Source organism: Bos indicus, chromosome 4 (genome assembly GCF_029378745.1).
Source record: "Bos indicus isolate NIAB-ARS_2022 breed Sahiwal x Tharparkar chromosome 4, NIAB-ARS_B.indTharparkar_mat_pri_1.0, whole genome shotgun sequence".
NCBI classification, from domain to species: Eukaryota; Metazoa; Chordata; class Mammalia; order Artiodactyla; family Bovidae; genus Bos; species Bos indicus.
Genome location: NC_091763.1, coordinates 8,182,616 through 8,197,469, shown reverse-complemented (window position 1 = coordinate 8,197,469; position 14,854 = coordinate 8,182,616). Strand labels below are relative to the sequence as shown.

At 41.7% G+C, this 14,854-nt stretch overlaps 1 protein-coding gene across 2 annotated transcripts in view; it reads right to left on the bottom strand.

The window, feature by feature from the left end:
* CLDN12 (claudin 12) overlaps positions 1 to 14,854 on the bottom strand; it is an 80,635-nt gene that overhangs the window by 24,484 nt on the left and 41,297 nt on the right. Inside the window, exon 1 of one of the 2 annotated variants that reach the window (XR_011566159.1) lies at positions 2,755 to 3,045. The exons of the other annotated variant lie outside the window; for it this stretch is intronic. The gene's annotated coding sequence lies outside the window, so the exon portion shown is untranslated. Of the gene's footprint in view, positions 1 to 2,754; positions 3,046 to 14,854 lie in introns of those variants that run through there. 2 annotated transcript variants of the gene reach the window in all.

Sequence of the window (14,854 nt, the reverse complement as noted above, 5' to 3'; positions counted from 1 at the left end):
TAATGAACATTTTTGGAATTTAGTGACTGGGTCATTTCTAAGGGGTGATGGTGGCATTTGGAGTGTTGCCATGCTGTGCTGTTCTGTTCTGATCCAGAGTCTTCTATTTCTTTCCATGCTTCCCCTTTGTTGTCTGACTGCTCCCAGTAAGAGAACTTCTCTAGAGTTTAGTATTTTTGTTCACTCATTAGGTAATAGAGAAGAAGATTCTTAATCCAAAGTACCAAGAGCAAACTAGAACTTCTTCAGATATTGCTTACTAAACTCTCAAATGTAAGTGAACATCAGGGTTAAAAGCTCTGGGGATCAAAGTAACCCACTTAGTAGGAGATCTCACTTGATGTGGGATCATTCACAGAGTCCTGTGGGTACCTGTGGGAAGGTCTATCACTCGGAGTGTTAGAAATGATGGAGGTGGAAATCTCCTGTGAGAGGTTAGAAGAGGTTTTGGAAGTGAAAGTATCATGTCTAAGAAACCATATGCTTATAAAAGGGGAAGGTTGAATGTGCTCAAAGGGGAAATTACCCCACGCTAAGAAGCCAACACTCAGGAGAGGCTCAGAAATAGGCTGAACCAGGTCCTCCCTCCAAAAGGGAAGTTGTTTTCTTAGAAACACTGACCAAGATTGGTCAGCCCCAGAACCAAGCTGGCTAGAAGACAAGACTGTCATCTATTTGCTGTTCAGTCACTCAGTTATTTCCAACTATTTGTGACCCTGTGGACTGCAGCACGCCAGATTTCCCTGTCCTTCACCATCTCTTGGAGCTTGTTCCAACTCCTGTCTGTTGAGTTGGTGATGCCACGCAACCATCTCATCTTCTGTTATCCCCTTCTCCTCCTGCCTTCAAGCTTTCCCAGCATCAGGGTCTTTTCTAATTGAGTCAGCTCTTCACATCAGGTGACCAATGTATTTATTGGAGCTTCAGCTTCAGCATCAGCCCTTCCAATGAATACCCAGGACTGATCTCCTTGAGTCTTCTCCAACACAGTTCAAAAGCATCAATTCTTCAGTGTTCAGCTTTCTTTATAGTCCAACTCTCACATCCATACATGACTACTGGAAAAACCCATAGCTTTGACTAGACAGACCTTTGTTGGCAAAGTAATGTCGCTGCTTCTTAATATGCTGTCTAGGTTCGTCATAGCTTTTCTTCCAAGGAGCATGCTTTTAATTTCATGGCTGTCATCTATGATTCTTGATTTATTTTTGTTTCCTCCCTTTTTGTTCTTCCTCAGTATTTTAACATGGTTTTCTAAAAAATTCTAGTATGACTCCAATTTGCTGGGGGACAAAGGGAAAGATTTGTTTCTACGTTCAGCCTATGTTTTTAGGCACTCTTTGTGGGGAGAATGTGGCAGGTGTGGTAAGAGAACATTGTTTTGCTTAAAGTATGTATGGGAATGATTGCGAGGTTAAGTGAGAAACATGTACATGCATGCTGAGTCGCTTCAGTCGGGTCCGACTCTGTGTACAGGAGAGATGAAACCCAAGGAAGCAAGCCAGGTCTTCCGGTTCAGCCGCCCCCACCCTCCACCCTCTCAAAGGAACTTCTCACTTCAGGGCAAAGCTAAGAGTTTTCGGTTCGGTTTTAGGAAGGAAGACAAACTTGGTTATAGATACTATCTTTTTGGCTCTGAAAACCAGAAAGCAGTAATTATTCTGTCTCAGTCTTCATAAAAATGGCAACCTTGGCTTTTACAGGGCATTTTCCAAGTAGTTCAAATCCTGTCCTTATTCTATCTATACATTTCCAGTTTAGGATACTGGAAACTTCATCTCCAGGTTCGTAAATTTAACTCAGTAAGGCTTTTAACATTTCAACATTTCTTCTGTTGGGGAGGGGAACCAAGGGAAGTCTCTAAACCAAAGTAATGACTTGACAAGACCCAAACTAAGAATTTATTAGTTAAGACTTTAAAACACTAAAAAAAGACTGTGTGAGTGCTTAGTCTTGTCTGACTCTGCAACCCCGTGGACTGCAGCCCTCCAGGCTCCTCTGTCCATGGGGATTCTCCAGGCAAGAATACTGGAGTAGGTTCCAATTTTCTACTCTAGGGAATCTTCCCAATCTTCCCAACCCAAGAATTGTCTCCTGCATTACAGGTGGATTCTTTACCATTTACCAGAGCCACCTGGGAAGACCCCAATTTAACTGGATTTCACCAAAAACGTGAAGATCTTTTAAAAATGTCTTCCCATTGTCAACTACAAATTGGCACTTGCCAAGGGCATTTGCCGTCTGCCTCTGAGGACACTGAACACCCGCTGAAGGAGTTCAGGGTGGAGTGAGGCACTCTGTGCTCCAAGGAATCTGGTGGGACAGGTCTTAAGATACTTAGATATTTTCACAAACTGATTTCACAATCCCAATCCTTACATCTCTTCATATATAGAAAAATCACTAAATCCCTTCATGGTGACATCAGCTCCTGGTGACTGGCAGAAAACCTCTTGTAAGAAAGCATTTGATTGCATTGAGCTCCCCCTTCACCAAAACCTCATATATTGACCTTCCCCCACTGCCTCTTTGGAGTGGTGTCTCAGAGCTATCTGAGGTGCTGTCTCCCAGGCTGCAGTCCTTATTTTGCCCCTCAAAAACTTCATTAGTATCTCACATGTTGTGCATCTTTTTAGTCAACACCGTCAACACCCAAAGGCAACTTTAGAGATGTAAATTTCAGCCTTCCAGGAAGGCTGAAATATAAAAGCCATGGCACACGTGAAGCCTCTGGGCTCAGGACGGCTTACCTACCATCATCCATAGCTTTTGGTCTGTGCTTGTTCTTGTATCTGGAGATTTGGGGAAAGCTATTTTCTGAGAAGCTGATAAACAGTTGGATGAGAAAGAGAGAGATAAAAACTGGCAGGAGGATTTGGCTCCACGACCGCAGGCAGCACATAGCTCCTCGGACCTGGGTGCCACCAGTTGCTGGCCAGAGGGACTGTGGTAGGCATCAGGTACTTATTTGGACCTGCGGACCCACTCACGGACCATGAGCCATCCCAGCAGTCCCTTCCGAGGCAGCTCTTTCAGAGCCTTGGACTCCAGCAAAATTCGCAGAATTTTAGTACCACTAATGTTCCAGCCAGAATGCAGAATGTTTGTCATGCAACACTGGCCTACCATGGTCACCACCTACGCTTTGTCCACTGGTCTCGATCGAAGTCCATTACTCTCCCAAACCCACAGCGTTTCCCTGCTGGGTTGTTGCTTTTGAAGAAGGCCTGAATTCTAAGCTCCACCATTCAATAGATAGAAAGCAGTAGCAGCTTTCTTCGCCTGCTTATTAGTTTTTATTTTTAAAGTGATGGGGAAAATATAACTAGTAGTTAAGATGCTGATGCTGGGAAAGATTAAAGGCAAAAGGAGAAGGGGCCAGCAGAGGATGAGATGGTTAGATAGCATCACCAACTCAATGAATACAAATCTGAGCAAACTCAGAGACAGCAGAGGTCAGAGGAGCCTGCCTGGCGTGCTGCAGTCCATGGGGTAGCAAAGAGTCGGACACGACTGAGCGACTGAACAACAAAGTCTGAACAACGACAAAGTCATAATGATATACTGGCAACAATATATGCTATTCTTTCAAAATAATCTAGGTAAAGATGTCACGTTTCAGAAATAGAAATAGTATGGTTTAAAGGATAAGGCAAAATTTGTGAAGGTGGTTCCAGAATGACTGAAACTTGAGCAATATTGCCCCAGTGCCCAGGGGTATGGTGGGAAGGAACAGGGTATAGAGGCCTCTGCTTGATCAGGGTCTATCTTGTTGTTTCTTAAGTCTTTACTGAATTTGTTACAATATTGCATCTTTTTTTGTTTTGGTTTCATGGCCCCAAGGCATGTGGGATCTTAGTTCCTTATCCAGGGATCAAACTGAAGCCCCTGCTTTGGAATGTGAAGTCTTAACTGCCGGATCACCCAGGAAGTCTCTTATTTTTTAAAGCTGAATGATGGAGCTGTCCCATGGCCTCCTTGACACATTGATCAAGACTTCACGCTGAGGACGATGAATCCAGTACTGACAATAAAGATGGTGAGTGTGACCAGCACAGAGTCTCTTTTCCTCACCTCTCTGTAATGCAGAGGACAGATAGAGCTGTTAATATAATATGAAAAGTACTCATAAACTGACAAGATAAGGACAGAAGGAAAAACAATAGTCATTTCAGAAGAAGAAATAAATCCCTGCTGATCCTTTTGGACACTGAATCAGACAATCCCTGGAATCAAATTGTTCAATCATCTGACTCAATAAGTCTCCTTTTGCTTAAGCCAATTTGAGTTATGTTTTCTGTCTTTTTGAGCATTCCTCAACAGCAACATATCAAGACTCCTCCTAGGAAGGAAAAGCGGTGGTTATAGATTTGTGACACTGTTCTTAAGCAAAGTCCCTGTGCTCCTTTCTGGAGTTGATGTGAATATGTGCAGCGAGGAAAGGGAATCTGTAACTCAACAGATCCCATGTATGGAACTCCTTTTGTTCATAAATGAAGCTTGCTCTCTTGCTCTTTCTATCTACATACACATTTCCATATGTACATTTGTATACACTCATTTGCATATGTACATACACATACAAAATTACCTATCCAAATAAGCAAAATTATCTATCCAAATACATACAAGATAAAGGTACCACTTCTATACAGTCCCACATTCAGAACAGAACATTGTGATTGTCACAGGAGACCCCTAATTTCTAGCGCAGAACCGTAGCGCCTGGTCAGGACACTCTCCCACGGCATCTCTCTCCTGTGTCACTTAATGCCTTCCCTGTCCTGATGTGGACCTCAGTGGCTCTGAGTCCCTGAATCTATTCAGATAACTGCAGCATCCCACTTCAGGCAGAGGGATGAGAATGTGATGTGATCACCCACCATGCCTGCAACTCTTGGACTGACCTCAGTCTCCTGGCACTTCACGAGTTAGGTTTTATCGCCTCATCACAAGTACCATCATGCCCAGAGAGGTTGCCCCAACTCTGGCTGACCTGAAACCAGCCTCATATACTCCGACATAACAACTGCCACTTACTCATCGCCTTCCACTTGCAGCTGATGGCCTTGTTTACTACACCAGAGAAAATGGAACCAGTCCAAAGGAAATTTACCTAGATTCCACTTCCACACTTAGCCCAGCATCTGCACTCACATTCTCTGCTTTCCTGTTTGTAACCATAGAAAAATTTTTCGTGCTCCTGTTCAAAGGCAAAGCTGCTCCATGGGCACTTAAGATTTCACCCTCTATGTCTCTCCCATAGAATTGCTCCATCAACTCTCCTCTTTTTCTTCTGCATTATTTGTTTTTCAGTCTCTATTGGTTCATTCTCAATAGTATACAATATGCTCTTATTGATTCTGTTTTTAAAATCACATACAAACTTTGTCCTAACTCTACTTCTTTTATTAGGTATCACCTCATTTCTCAGGAGGAGCCTATACTTAGTGACTTCAATTTTCATCCATTATTGTCTCTTGTTGTTGTTATTGTTCAGTCACCAACTCATGTTTGTGACCCCACAGACTGCAGCACGTCAGGCCTCCCTGTCCCTCACCATCTCCCGGAGTTTGTCCAAGTTCATGTCCATTGAATCGGTGATGCCATTCAACCATCTCATCCTCTGTCACCCTCTTATCCTTCCACCTTCAATCTTCCCCAGCATCAGGGTCTTTTCCCAGAAAAGTCCAAATTGTCTCTTAAACTCTCTCTAATCATATTCCCCAACCCCAACTCCACCAAAAATCTTCTTGTCAAGGACACTAATGATCTCCATGTACTAAATCCAATGATCAGATCTCAACCTTCCTTTTCCTTGACTGATGGCCAACAACTGGCATTGTTGCTCGCACCATCTTCCTTGATACCCGCTCTCAGTTCATTTCTAGGTCACCAAGCTCTCTTGAATGTTATACCCCTCAGGTTATTCCTGCTTAGTTTTTTTTTTTTTTTTGATGCTACTTTTCTCCAAGACCTGTTCATATTTGCGTAGTCTAGAGCGAATCCTTGGTTTTCTTTTCTAAATACATTTATTCATCTAGTGATATGGTTTTAAATATCATGGCCAATATCATCCAATGTGCTGCTGACTCCTAAATTTCTATTTTCAACTTGGACCTCTCTCCTAAACTCCAGACAAATATATCAAAATGCCTATTCAACAGCTTCAAACAACATCTTATCTCTAGACAGTCAAAATTTATGATCTTCCATCCATGTTCCTATCCTTTTAATTTTTCAGTCCCCAAACCTTAAAGTCATCCTTGTTGTTTTGTTTTCTGACACTCTGCACCCAAATTCATTAGCAGATCACCTCTTGTCTTCAGATGAATAAACCTCTCCCTCCTCTTCTGTTATTCTTTGCTCACAACCTTGTCCTGCCCTACTCTCCCAGCCTGTCAGTAACACAGCAGCTTTGGAAGGACTGATGCTAAAGCTGAAACTCCAGTACTTTGGCCTCCTCATGTGAAGAGTTGACTCATTGGAAAAGACTCTGATGCTGGGAGGGATTGGGGGCAGGAGGAGAAGGGGACGACAGAGGATGAGATGGCTGGATGGCATCACCGACTCGATGGACATGAGTCTGGGTGAACTCCGGGAGTTGGTGATGGCCTGGGAGGCCTGACGTGCTGTGATTCATGGGGTCACAAAGAGTCGGACACGACTGAGCAACTGAACTGAACTGAACTGAGTAACTCTGTTAAGAGTCAGACCAGGTAACATCTCTACTTGGAAACTTCCATCTGAGAGTACTACTCAGCTCCTTACAGAAAGCTGATGACTGTGTGGTCTGACACTTCCCTGCCTGGCCCCTCTGGCATCAGCTACTCTCTTTCTCTCCTCGTGTGATTAGGCTCCTGCCATGCTGGCATCTCTGCTGTTTCTCACATATACTCACTATGCTGTCAGCACAGGGTTTTACAATGGGTGTTCCCTCTGCCTGGAGCGCACTTCCTTTAGATAGCCCCTTGGTTAACTCCCTCAGCTCCTTCAAGTCTCTGATTAAATGGCATCTGCTCAGCGAGGCTTCTCCTGAACCCCCTTGGAGAATATTGCAAGCCACACCCCCTTATAGCAGTCCTCCCAATCCCCTTAGCATGCTCTATTGTCTTTAGGCTTTGTATTAACTTCTAAAATACTATAAAATTTGCTTCTTATGTTACTGCTTTTTTCCTTTCTCCTGTCCACTGGAAATATAAACTCCACAGAGTGAGGATTTCCGTCTCTTTTGTTTACCCATACAATGCAAACATTAGAAGAATGCCAAGCACATAGTACATGCTCAATTTTTCAAATTGAATCTATATCCCCAAGCATTCATCACCTTGGCTCTGGTCTTATACTCCAAGAAATCTCTACTTGAACATCCTTCAGATGTCTCAAACCCAGTATGCCCAAGGTCAGTCTCATTTTTTCCCATCAAATTTGTTCTTCCTGCTGTCTTCCCAGTTTGATTTACAGCACCAATATCCATCCAGTCACTTAAGAGGGAAGCCTCAGAGTCATTCTTCAGTTTTAATTTTGGAACAAATGCCTAACCCTTTCCAAAGGCTAACAGTCATTTGATATTAATCACAGTCCTTTAGCCACATACACAAACAGTTTTTAATTGTTTTAGTCACTTGTCCTGGTCTCTTGTGGATTATTTTCCATTGGTTAGTGGGTAAGTCTGCTTGGGCTGCCATAACAATATACCAGACTGGTGGCTTAAACAGTTAATTTCTCCCAGTTCCAGAGGCTGGAAGTCCAAGTTCAAGGTGCCAGAAGCATTTGTTTCTCCCGAGGCCTTCATCCCGTGTTCTCATGTGGCCTTTCCTCTGGGTGTGCGTAGGCTTCCCCGGTGGCTCAGTGGTAGAGAATCCACCTGCCAATGCATGTTCAACCCCTGGGTCGGGAAGATCCCCAGAAGAGGGCATGGCAACCTGCTCCAGTATTCTTGCTTGAGAAACCCCATAGACATAAATTTGAGGGGCATATTCTGCCCCTAAGAGTCAGACATAGCACTTTCCCCTCATCCTGAGATTCACTCTTTGTCCTTCAGAATTATTCCTGTCAAAAAAATTCATTCCTTGTGCACATGCAAACTTTGTTTTCCCTCGTTTGCATTTTTTCCAGCTCATCTGTATTCTTGCCTTTATCAAAAGCAAATGTGCGCCTACGAAAATGGTTTTCAGTACTTTCCCTGCTTTCGTGTTTATCGGGTAGAGAGAATTGTTTGTAAAATATGGGGAAAAAAACACAACTCTTTTAGGTTTGGGGCACCAATTTCAACATGTTGGGGGATATTCCCCCCACAGTGCTCTGGACAACAGCTGGGTGCCCTACAATTCAACTAAATTCCAATGCTGTCTACCCAGAGGTGGCATCAGATTCTTCAGGGAAGGGTTCAGTAACACAAGACTGCACCCCTACCCCAACACACTTTAGACACAAGTCAGAGCAAGTCTATGTTATCGCCTGTGCTTTCGAGGTTGCCACAACATCCTGCTCTGGTTCAGTTAATTTATTAGAGTGGCTCACAGAGCACCGAGAAACGCTGTGCTTAAAAATCATCAGTTTATTATAAAGGGACATGATTCTGGGGCAGCCAGATGGAAGAGATACGTAAGACAAGGTATGGGGAAAGGCTGAGCGGCTTCCACATGCTCTCCAGCCCCACCACTCTCCCATTTCCCCATGTCACCAACTGGGAAGCTCTTCACTCCCACTCCTCTGTGGTTTTTACGGAGGCTTCATTACAGAGGTGTGTTTGATTAAGTCACTGACCATGGGCAACTGATTCAACCTCTAGCCTCTCTTGAGTGGAGGGGAGTGGCAGGGGTGGAAAAGGAGGGAAGAGGGTAATTGGCAATCAGCTCCCATACTTAGAGGCTCCAAAAGTCACCTCATTTACATTAAAAAGGCACCTTTATCAGGGTCCTGGGTCTTCCCTGGTGGCTCAGCAGTAAGGAACCATCTCCAGTATTCTTGCCTGGAGAATCTCCTGGACAGAGCAGCCTGGCAGGGTACATTCCACAGGGTTGCAAAGGGCGGACACAACTGAAGTCACTGAGCATTCACGCACCCAGCCATCGTCACTGAGCATTCACGCACCCAGCCATCGTGGTCCTTACTGAGAAATTCCAAGGGACTGTTTGGTTGAAGTATAGTTGATTTATAATAGTATACTAGTTTCAGGAGTACAGCATAGTGAGTCAGTATTTTTACAGATTGTACTCCATTGACACTTATCACAAAATAATGGCTGAACGAACTTCCAAGAGTTTTAGGAGCTCTATGCCAGAAATAGGATGAAGACCAAATACGTATATATGTATCTTATATATCACAAGCTGGAATCAAGATTGCCAGGAGAAATATCAATAACCTCAGATATGCAGAATGACACCACCTTTATGGCAGAAAGTGAAGACGAACTAAAGAGCCTCTTGATGAAAGCGAAAGAGGAGAGTGAAAAAGTTCCCTTAAAGCTCAACATTCAGAAAACTAAGATCATGGCATCCGGTCCCACCACTTCATGGCAAATAGATGGGGAAACAGTGGGAACAGTGGGAGACTTTATTTTTGAAGGCTCCAAAATCACTGCAGATGGTGACTGCAGATGAAATTAAAAGACGCTTACTCCTTGGAAGGAAAGTTATGACTAACCTAGACAGCATATTAAAAAGCAGAGACATTACTTGGCCAACAAAAGTCCATCTAGTCAAGGCTGTGGTTTTTCCAGTAGTCATGTATGGATGTGAGAGTTAGACTATAAAGAAAGCTGAGCACCAAAGAATTGATGCTTTTGAACTGTGGTGTTGGAGAAGACTCTCGAGAGTCCCTTGGACTGCAGGAGATCCAACCAGTCCATCCTAAAGGAGATCAGTCCTGGGTGTTCATTGGAAGGACTGATGTTGAAGCTGAAACTCCAATACTTTGGCCACCTGATGCGAAGAACTGACTCATTTGAAAAGACCCTCATGCTGGGGAAGCTTGAAGGCAGGAGGAGAAGGGGACAACAGAGGATGAGATGGTTGGATGGCATCACCAACTCAATGGACGTGAGTTTGAGCAAACTCCAGGAGATGGTGAAGGACAGGAAAGCCTGGCATGCTGCAGTCCATGGGGTCACAAAGAGTAGGACATGACTGAGCGACTGAACAACAATAAACCTCCCAAAGCCAAAGAGGCAAAGAAACTCAGGTAATAATGCAATCCAATCGATAGATGTCAGGGCAGTGCAGAGGAGGGTGGAGAATGGGTTTGAAAGTTTAGCTGGTGAATAATCTATACCTTTACTTCACAAAACAAATAGCCCTCTCCTGTGATATATACTTATACACAAATATGTATTTGTATATAAAATCATGTTGTATTATGAATTTTCATTTTATGTGTTTGGCTCCCTTTACTAAATCAAGACTCAGTTCTTACATGCCTCATTCATGGTGTTAAGTATGCCATTACCCATTATAGGAGGAATTAATAAATAAATAATTTTTGAATAGCTAAATGAATGAATACTTATTGTCTGTCTCCATGGCTTAAAATTTTGCTGGGGGAATAAGGGAAAATGTACACTAATTTTGTGTTACATTTTAATGACCAATGAATTCCATCTGGCTCCTAAGTATAATAAAGATGTCAATAACAAAAACAGGATAATTGTTCCTGATTGCTGGCTATATGCAGACATGAGAAACACACAGCAGAATCTAAGAATTTATAGCACAATTTGCCTTTTAAAAATTAATTTTCCATTATTTAAATAATACTAGCTCATTTATCTTTGGTTTGGGGTTTGAAAGTCCACATTTTTGTTTCTTATTTTGAATTTAATTTTTTAATTTTATTCTGGAGAAAAGTTGATTTATAATGCTGTGTTAGTTTCAGATGTACAGCAAAGTGATTCAGTTATACATATATTTTCTTTTTCAGATTTTTTTCCAATATAGGTTATTAATGGAAGTGAAAAATTGAGTTTATCACCAAAAGAAGCACTAAAGTGAAAATTTAAAGCACTCAAATGTTGTCTAACAGCCGAACCTTGATAACTAAACTGCTTATCGAAGGCAAGCAGATGAAAAGTCTCCAGGATACTACTGGAATAATTAGTGAATACTATTAAAGTTGGTATCGATGCCCCTTTCCCCCCAAAGTATAGAGAAATTGTGTTTTGGTGACTGACGTTCCTTTTTCACCTGTGGGTCACTGAGCTTTGAAAGTTGCGTGAGATGACGCTTAAGGCAAACGTGCAACTGGGCCCATTACTTACTGTCTAGTACTACTGCTGGCTCAGTGACAGGGCTGCACCAGTTTTTAAGCAGTACCTCGGTAATACAGTAGACACTTCTCTAGACTTCACATTCTTTTTACATTCCCAACCAGTGGAAAGAAAGCATAGTGGGGATTGTTTTCTTGGTATTTTGTTGTTACAGAAAAAAGGAATGTTTATGATTAGTTGGACATTTCTGAGGGCACGTATAACATGAAAAGGACATTTCAGTAGAGAATGTACATTCTGGCTGGACACTGTTGTTAAGTGCATTGTTCATCAAATGTTCCGTGATACTGAGTTTCAGGCATCAGTTGGATTATATTATGGTGAAATTTGTGATTAAGGTAAGCTAACTCAAAATGACAAGCCAAGGGCTTTTAAAACCCACATTTCAATGAAACCTGGCAGCACAAAAACAGCTGCTCTAAGTCTGCTCCTCTAATATTTCAAAGGAAGACTAGCAATGGATTTCTGATACCATATGTGCCAACTGCAGAAATTCTAGAACAGTCTGAGAGACCTTGGGTGAAAGGTCACACTCTGCCTTATACAGATGGCATGTTTAATTATTAAAGAGCAATTTGAATCATCTAATCATTTTAAGCCCTGAAATGAAAGGTTTTCTCAGATACCTTGAAGCTTGTTGCAACCTAAACTCTACTGTCAAACTTCCATGGAGTGTGGAATAGCATATGTGATTTCATATCCTAACTTGATTTACATTCTCATGTGAGCTGAATTTGTTTTGCAGGCTCTGAAAGACATTGTTTTGGGGGGGTGGGAAACTGAAGGTCATGTCTTTGGCAGAGAATTTACCTATTCCTAACAGGAAAATTAAATCTAAATCCTTGCTTCAGTCTTAAATGAGGCTCAAATTTCTCAGGAGGATGGCTGAATTGCCCCTTCTTTCAGCAGAGTGTTTGCAGTTCTGAGAGAAATGTTTGCATCTAGCTTTGAAAATCTTTTTCAGAAAAATCTTAGCTTTTGTTTGTTACCCCCCCAAAATAAATAAATAAATAAATAAATAAATAAATAAACCTAGCAAAGTATCTGACGTGCAACATTCAGTAAATATTAGACCCTCCTCATTCTCTCATTCAATGCGTGCACAAACTTTTACACGCTCATAGATTGGAATTCAAAGTTATGTAATCTGGCAAGCACCATGGAATAAAATCAAGGATAACTGCACGAATCTATATAGGCAAAGTTAGTTCCTATTATTTTCATCCAAAGAATTCTAATTGACACATAGAGTTTATTTGATAATGTCATGCTTTTATCTTCTTTTGAAACTTTATGTATTTTACTTCTGGCTCCTCTTTGTCGGTGCACATGGGGTTTCTCTAGCTTTGTGCCTGGCTTCTCTTGTTGTGATGCACAGGCTTAGTTGACCCTCTGCATGTAGCATCTTCCCGGATCAGGGGTCGAACCCATGTCCTCTGCATTGGCAGGCAGATGCCTAACCACTGGGCCACCAGGGAGGTCCAATAATGTTTTCTACTGAGCAGAATCTGGGGGAAACGTCCCTTAACAATGTCAGTTGAAAATAATAAGAAAGGACATGCAGTAAATCTGTGGCTTCAAGTTCACATGGAAACCAGACTATGCTCTCCCAGGAGACTCTTGCTTTATTAAGACTACTGATCATTTTGCCTAGCACTGACAGGTGGTCAGAATAAATGGCCACAAAGATAATGGGTCTTTGACCTTGACTTTCATTATATGACATTATGTTACTTCTCAAAGGGAACAGATGATGCTGACTTCACATCTCTCCTCCAACTTGTTTTTTACCAATCAACAAAGAGAGAACTGCTTTGTATCATTCTATTTACAGAGAAATGTGATTAGGAGCTACATAAATCTAAAGACTATTTCTCCCCGAAGATTTCTGTTCTTTAAAAAATCACAGGTATTGGATTTCCCTGGTGGTCCAGTGGCCAAGACTCCACAGTCCCAATGCAGGCGGTCCAAGTTCCATCCCTGGTCAGGGAACAAGATCCCATATGTCTCAGTTAAAAGGTTTCACATGCCACAACAAAGATCAAAGATCTTGAGTATCATAGCTAAGACCTAGCGCAGTCAAATAAATAGTTTTTTTTTTTTTTTTTAATCACAGATATTAAGTGGGATACTATGCTCTTCTGAGTATCACCCATTTGCTTCCAATTCTTTGGTTTTGTGCTGGTCCATTTGAAGTCACACCAAGGAATAGAGGCTTTGAGCAACAGAGCAAGAAAAGAACATGATTATAACTATTCATATGTGTGTGCTGTGCATGGTCACTCAGTTGTGTCCGACTCATTGTGACCCCATGGACGGTAATCCCCAGGATATTCTGTCCATGGGGATTCTCCAGGCAAGAATACTGGAGTGGGTTGCCATGCCCTCCTCCAGGGGATCTTCCCAACCCAGGGATTGCACCCAGGTCTCCTGCATTGCAGGTGGCTTATTTCCCATCAGAGCCACCAGGGAAGCCCTTAATATACTTCTAGAAACATTTGGGATATCCTGAATATCGCTGGAACATATGCTTGTAGATACTGGATACTGATTTTATTTCAGAAATCGGATAACCTTCAGTTCAGTTCAGTTCAGTTCAGTCGCTCAGTCGTGTCCAACTCTTTGCGACCCCATGAATTGCAGCACGCCAGGCCTCCCTGTCCATCACCAACTCCCGGAGTTCACTCAAACTCATGTTCATCGAGTTGGTGATGACATCCAGCCATCTCATCCTCTGTCGTCCCCTTCTCCTCCTGCCCCCAATCCCTTCCAGCATCAGGGTCTTTTCCAATGAGTCAACTCTTCACATGAGGTGGCCAAAGTATTGGAGTTTCAGCTTTAGCTTGCTATTCTGTAAAACAGCAGGTCACACTGAGAAATATGATCTTTCTAAAAGTGCTTGCCTCTTCTTGTTTTCAGATGATTGCTCACATGGAAAATCCAAGAGAATCTATAAGTTATAAGAATTAATGAGTTCAAAAAGTTTTCTTGATTTCAAATCAATGTTCTCATATGCTAGTCAAAACCAACTGGAAAATGTAATTGAAACAAAGTTCCCATCTACAATATCATAAAAGCTAAAGATATAAATTTATTAGCTTTAAATATCAACATAATTTCAGAAACAACATTGAATGTAGAAAACGAAGTACAGCATGGTAGATACAGGATAGATATTCATATAAATTTGATAAATTTATCTTTTTATATAAGTACAAAACTGGTATTAAAAATTTACATGCTAAAGTACTATATAAACATTTATGGGTTAATATAAAAATTTTAGGTTGCTGGTTACTTCTGGGAGGTGCAAGTAAAGAATGGAATTGGAGAAACATTCACTGGTACTTTATTACTTAAAAAAAAATCTGAAGCAAACATATGGTAAAATGATCATGTGTATTGTAGCTGTGTGGTGAGTATCATTGTTTTCTTCAAGGGATCATCATTATTTTCTATAACTACTTATATTTCATAAAAATGTGCTTAAATGCCATTGTAATTGTAAGGAATGGCACAAAAAGATTTTTTTTTTTTATTGTTCTCTTATACCAAGTGGAGGATCTGAGAGTGAAATAAGAATCA